The sequence below is a fragment of the Bidens hawaiensis genome, unplaced genomic scaffold (assembly GCF_021521415.1).
Source record: "Bidens hawaiensis isolate Kalapana, Puna unplaced genomic scaffold, B.hawaiensis_p1.1 tig00007072_1, whole genome shotgun sequence".
Lineage (NCBI taxonomy): Eukaryota > Viridiplantae > Streptophyta > Magnoliopsida > Asterales > Asteraceae > Bidens > Bidens hawaiensis.
The window spans coordinates 973599-980619 of NW_027491487.1; the positions used below are offsets into that span (position 1 = coordinate 973599).

General features: G+C 46.3%; 1 pseudogene; it reads left to right on the top strand.

The window, feature by feature from the left end:
- The first annotated feature begins 6185 nt into the window (after nt 1–6185).
- LOC143634512 (22.7 kDa class IV heat shock protein-like) lies at nt 6186–6706 on the top strand (annotated as a pseudogene).
- The last annotated feature ends 315 nt before the right edge of the window (nt 6707–7021 follow it).

Genomic DNA, 7021 nt, shown 5'->3' on the forward strand with positions numbered 1-7021 from the left:
TTGTGCAGATATGGCTGCTGTTGGAGGTACTGGAGGTGATGATGGTGATGAGCAACGACAATTCTTCCCAGCCCATAACCAATACATCACTTTGGATCCAGACGCACGAGGCGTTGAAGACTATAGGGAGATTATCACATTTCTCCAACGATCACGAGTTTTTCACGCGATCACTAATACACTACCCATATCTCTGCCCAACATTCAAGATTTCTGGCAGACGGTGTATTATGATTGCAGACCTGAGCCTCCAGTGATGCGAGCAACTGTCAATGGTCAAGACATACAGTTTTCCTCGGAAGACATACGGTTGGCTCTGCAGTTCGGTGATGAAACGAGAGACGACCCAACGGAATTCGTAGCTCCTTTCCGTGACGGAGCTTACTTAAGGATGGGTTATTCGGGTCCGCTGGGGGACTCGCAGAGGAGGAAAGGCTTTCTGCTGGATCAATGGCGCTTTTTGATGCATGTGTTGATAGTATGCATGTCCGGCAGAAAGGCAGGAACAGACGGGATGGGTGCGACGATGCAATCGGCTATGATTGCGCTGACTTACAACCGCAGATATTCTTTTAGTCAGCTAATCTTTTACGAGATTGATCGTCAGAGACGGGCGACGGCGCGCGAGCGTTTTATTATGTATCCTCGGTTTCTACAAATGATTATTAATCATGTCGCTCCGTCTATACCGCAAAGACGCCCTATCAGATACGTTGAGTGCGTAACAAAACGTATCTTTGCTCAGTGCAGAACGTCGAGCACTCGTAGCAACCCTGAGCGGCGTCCCAGGCATACTCCACTTTTCGGGTATCTCATTAACCCGGAGTATGTTCCTGCAGGAGGGGACGAGTTCAGGGATCCGCAACCACATCAGGCGGCAGCACCTCATGCTGTATCGGCTGCGCCTGTTGTATCTTCTGCTGCTGTGCCAGCTACTATATCTCAGGCTGTGTCCACTGCTGAAAACGTTGATCTAGATGCTGCTTTTAGTGGACATGGTTTGTTTGATATGGATGTCTCGGGTCCTCAGTTTATGGATGTTACCAGAGCAGCTACTTCGGTAGCTGACTCTGATCTAGACGAGACGTTTGCTGAGGCAAGAAGACTTATGGTGTCTCGTGAACGGACTACGGGAAAGAGGCCGAGAACTGTGGAGGAGGATGAGGATGAAGTGGATGAAGAGGAGGCAGTACAGATTGTGCTAAGACGCTCAAGAAGAGAACAGAGAGGGATAGGTTCGGGAGCTGGAGAATCTTCAAGACTAGTTACGGCGATCGAGACGTCGGCACCAACAATTGTGTCCCTACCACCTCAACCGCTTAATCCACCGGTGGTAGTTGCACGGTTTGTGGAGTCGACAATAACTTCTACTGCAGGGTTACCAAGTGTACCACCTGCGGTCACTTCTGCTAATGTTCCTCCAACTCCATTGCCTACTTCAGATACCGAGAGGATTCTTTCGCTAGAGCGGATTGTTGCTGAACAGTCAAAGACTATTGACCGCCTAGTGGAATCCAATCGACTACAAGCTGCCCTCCTGGTTGAACATGGACGAATAATAGATGCCTTCAAGGATTACTTGGCATCTCAGGGGGAGAAGACGTGTAGGGGCGATGAGTTGAGAACGAAAAGACGTGAAGATCATGACGATGATCCCAATGCACCTTCCGGTGCAGGTGATGAGCTGCCAAGAACCTCTCAGGCTCTTGGAGCCTCCACAACTGAGGGGGAGTCTACAAATGCAGCTGGTGATGATGTTGTAGTTGTGGATGACGACGCTGATGTTGAAGACGTTATTGATGCGTTGAAGGAGTTGGATGAGGAGGAGGACGATGAGTTGATGGATGATGATGACGTGTTGCCTATGGATGAGATTGAGAGGATTGGAGAACAGATTAATGTGGAAGATGTATTAGAAGAAGGTGAGATTGTAGATGATTCAGTGGAACATGAGATTCCAGCTGTTGAGAGATCAGAATTGGGGGATGAGAGCGTGATAGAAGATACAGTATGGGAGGAGCAGCCGAACTGGAAAGAAGGCTGTGCTCAGTGGTTTGTTAAAACCAAGAAGCCTGCAGTGCCAACGATGTTCAGAAAGACTTATAATATAAAGGGCTATGCAGAGTCAAAGAAAGGAATCATATGCTGGTTGTACGACAAAGAGCTGAAACTATTTGTGATCAAACGGTACGACGGCATTCAGTACTTTAAGAGATTGTTGAGATCTCTGAATTCCTTACCAGAATGTGAGGTGAGAGATTTAGCGAGATTGGGGCTGATCAATAGAAGTAATGATGATATGGCAAGAATCATTGGGAAGATCGTCTGGAAAGAAGCCATTAAAGACAAAAAGTTTGAACTGCTAAAGCCTCAAAAAGGAAAGTTGATAGAAGACAAAGATCGTGGAATGAGGGCTGACGGCAAACCTTGGATGGTAATGAAGTATAAACCAGTCCGTCATTTGAAAGAAGTACCGATGAAAGTTATGCCCAAGAACGTCCTAAAAGATTTAAAATGGTGGTACGTGGATTGTGAGACAGCTGAGGCGGTAATGGAAGATGAGGATGAACAAGAAGTACTTCGGGTGTACGACCCGATGCATCTTGTTAATCTATCGAAGGCTAATTTGAAAGTGCTCAACGAGAAGAAGATCTTCTACATTCCAGCTTGGAAGGATCAAGCTAGGAAATATCAAAGGGTAGTGTCGGTATGTGTGAGAGAAGGGGCGCACGCGTAGAGGTGAAGATTACAAGACTCAAGATTTGAAGATCAAGATATGAAGCTACTGCCAAGGGGGAGTCTGTTGGTACATGTATGTCAGTAGTTCATAGTCTAGCATTTGTAATCGAGTCTGTAATGTAATTATGTTTTGTTTATGTTTGTTTTGTAATGCGCGAAGTTGTCAACAAGTTCGCTATGGCGAACTTGTTGAATCAGCGAAGTTATTGACAACTTCGCCTATGGCGAAGTTGTCGTGTATATAAACTGTTTCAGACGAAACAGTTAGGGTTGGTCGTTTTAGGGTTTGTTTCAGTGTGTTTCGTATTGTTACGTGTCATCTTCTGTAATAGTGACCGTGAGTCACGTGTTCGGTTATCAATATAACGTGTTTGATTTATTGCTCGTGTGATTCTATCTCTACACTCGTAACTACCTGCGCAGGGATTCCGCACCTGCGTTGTTAGCGATATCCCGTGTACGATCCGTCCAGGAACCTTCAATACTCATCTTTCAGTCGAGCATTCTCTTGAAATCGTTTTCTTCTTTCTTTTTGCAAGATGTCGTCTCGTGATCTCGAATCTACAGCCGATGACAAGAGTACTGCTGGTGAGTGCCAGTGTGCTCTGCCTGGCGATCTGTATCAGTACATTGTCAGGAAGTTCATGCTCGAGTCTCTCGAGCCTGAGTTTCCTGAACCCCACCAGACGGTGTATGATGCCCCCAGAGGCAAGATCGGGGTTTATGCTGCATTCTTTGTTTATGGGAATCTTAGGTTCCCATTGACAAAGTTTGTTTTCCGTGTCCTTGAGAGGCACGGTGTGCACCTGACCGAGGTGCACCCGATGGCGATTGCCAAGATTCGGCACTTCGAGTGGGTGTGTCGGATTCTGGGCATTGAGCCCTATGTTGACCGCCTGATGACCTTCTACACTTGGAGGTGCATCCAGGGGTGGTACACGTTGATAACCCGGATTAAGGGTTTGAAGATTTGCGCAACCGAGCGCAGTCTTCGCTCGTGGAAGCGAGAGTTCTTCTACATTTCCGCTCGCGCCATCCCCCTAGCCATGAAATTCAAGAACGGGCAAGCACTTCCCAGCCTTCACGCCTCCAACTACCAGGAGGCGGAATGGTTTGCGAAGATATCCCGAGTCCAATCTCCGGTTTACCGGTTTGCGAAGTCCGGGATGGTGATGCTGGGGATGAGCCGGGTGTGGAAGGCTGCGGATGCGCAAAAGATCCCAATCGTCCTCGAATACGGTTCGAACTCTGTTCCTTACGGTATGCTTTGTTTCTTTTTGTTGAGATTCTCTGTTTTGAATAATTTAACCGTTCGACGCGCGGTTGTCAATAGGTTAGTGTTCAGTTTCTTTTATCATGATTCATGCGGATAGACCGGCACTTTCATTTAGTGGGATGACTGAACTTTTCCCCTTCAACTGACCTGCGTGAAGGTTTGCCGTTTTTTGGGTTTATGCGGGTTTTGCCGCCTTCCCCACGCAACGACTTTCCTCGTAATTATGCGGTGAAGACCGGCATATCCGTGTGGAAAGTTTACAAGTATAAAATCATCAGCGTTAATGTTCTAAAGAGAATCATTTCCATTAAAAGTGGCTCTGGGCCTTTTACAAATTTGGAATTGATCTACATGTAACACTTACGTAATTGAGCTCCGTTCCATGTTCTTGGGACGGGAGTGCCATCGAGCCTTTCGAGCCGGTATGCGCCCTTTCCCAGCACTTGTTTGATAACGTACGGACCTTCCCAGACAGGAGTCAGCTTTCCTGGGCGATCTTGGTTCGAAGCCTCGTTGTTACGCAATATGTAGTCTCCTTCATTGAAGTTGCAGAGTTTTACCCGCGTGTTGTAGTACTTTTGCATTTGTCGTTTGTAGTTCTCTTCACGCATTGCGGCTAAGTCTCTGCGTTCCTCGGTTAGCATGAGGTCTAACCGTCTTTCCGCATTATTGTCCTCTGGTTGAATCATGACCCTTGGTGAGGGTAAACCAATTTCGACCGGGACCATGGCAGATTACGGGTAACCTGGGGGTTAGATAGATGTTTCCCACGAGGGGTTAGACCCGGAGAAGATGGTTCTTCTGATAACCTGCAAAACAGACACCGTGAGCTTGTCACTGAGAAGGGGGGGGGTTCCTCCTTGTGACCACCCTCCGGCGTGAGAATCAGATTAGATTGCTCTTTAAATATAAATGTATATTAAGAGATTGATAGAGCAGATATCAGGTATAATATGATAAGATATGTTGGTAATATGTTAAGATAAGATGATCATACCATTTGTGGTATTTATAGCCGAAGGTAGGTTTCCAAGGAGGTGTGGCCGGCTGCAACAGTATTCCTGTTCCACCAACAGTGGCCTACGCACGTGCCCTGCTGGTAGTTGGTGGGTAGGCAGCGGCTGATAGTGACCAGGCCTGCTGTGTACTATTCCTTTTCCACCAACTGCCGGCTACGCACGTGGTATGGCAGTAGTTGGTGAGTAGGCAGCGGCTAATAGTGACATACAGTACAGGAGCATGCTGCTCGCCATACTGTTGTCAATAAGCTGTCGTATCTTTAGTCAGATCTTTTGCCCATACCTCGTCAGGTACAGTACAGAAGATCTTCCCGTATCGTACGGACTGGCTTATTTGGGCGGGAGTATTCCCCCTCCCGCCCTTGTGCGGGATTGTTCCCGGCTTTGCTCATTCCTTCAGGTGACACTGAGTGATTGAGAGCTAAGTGCCTTGTGCGTGTAGCCTTGCTGCGCGGGTGGCCTTCCCTGATGGCTTGTATCCGAAGCTGCGAGAACAGGCGGAGTCCTTCACCATTGGGAGGCATTTCCTGCGGGAACAGCTTGCGTACTGCGCGTAAGGACGTCACGTCTCTGAGCATGGTGGGTCCTGCGGATCCAGTTGGTTTCTGCGCAGACGTCCCTCTTCAAGGTGAGTCTTGCGGGTCCAACTGGGCTCTGCTGGGACCTACCTCTTCATATAACAATAATCAACCAACCTCAAAAGTATTAAAGTAGCTCGATGAATTTATGATTCCACATTTAGAAATGAGATGTGCTTGCTGTTTGCAATTTGCCGTTCAAACTTTTCAACCATCCATGCATTTCAAATTTGTTCACATGTTTGAGGTAGTAATATTTCGTATAAAGGAAAAATCTATGACTTGAGAAAGTTTGTGTTTTTGTTATGACATGACGTGGTGTAACATCCTAACATGTAGCTGGCATCTTCCAGATCGTGTCTTCCTGCAGTCTCTCGAAACTCAGCGAGCCTTCCTTATAAAGTAAAGGAATACTCCAGAAATCCCCAATGCTATCTATATAAGCATTCATTCCTCTTCTTAACCCACAAACTGAAAGAAATCCATAGATCACACACAGCAATATTACTCACATACATACATTTGTTGCAAATTAACCACCAAACGTATATGGCGATAAAGACGAGCATTCTCTTCGTTTTAACAGCAATGGCGTTGATGACGATCATCAGCTTAATTCCCACAAAAACAGAGGCTCTGATCCCTTACATTAACAGACCACCTCTATGGGACATGATGACCGAAGACCCATTCAAGATCCTCGAACAAAACCCACTCAACAACATCGCTTCTAAAGACCTCGACACTATCAACCTGGCACGCGAAGGAGACATCGGGCCATCACGTGATCTCCCTGGATGAAGAGAGATGACATTAAGATAGAGGTCGAAGACAACCGCCTGTTGCGAGTCAGGAAGCTGAGGGTGACAGGTGGCACCGGGCGGAGAGGACCAGTGGCAAGTTCTGGAGGCAGTTTAGGCTTCCGGCGAACGCGGATATGGAGAAGGTAATGGCGCACCTAGAAGACGGCGTGTTGAAGATCATGGTGCCTAAGTTGGCTCAGGTCAAGAAGCACTCCAAGGTTATTGATATTATGGAGCAAGGGACCACCTCTGGTGGTGAGGATATTAAAGCAACCAAGGCTGCTGCTTGAATTTAACATAACAATATACATCGGTCTCATGTTGGTTGATGAACTTGTGGTTGTTCTTATGTTGCATTATAGATCGTGAATAATAATAATAATATGTGTTTATCATCGTAATCCAAAGTAAATGTACAAGTTATTATTGAAATAAACTAAAAGATTTTGTAATAAACATTTAGTGTTTAGCTTACCTTACGGTTTATTAATCTAGATTGTTTATGGTTTGTTTTTGGTTTGATTGGTTTTGATTAAATCTGTTGGAACCCTTGGTGAATTATCGTGTATATATTGACGTGATAGTGAGTATGAGAATTCGGTGAAA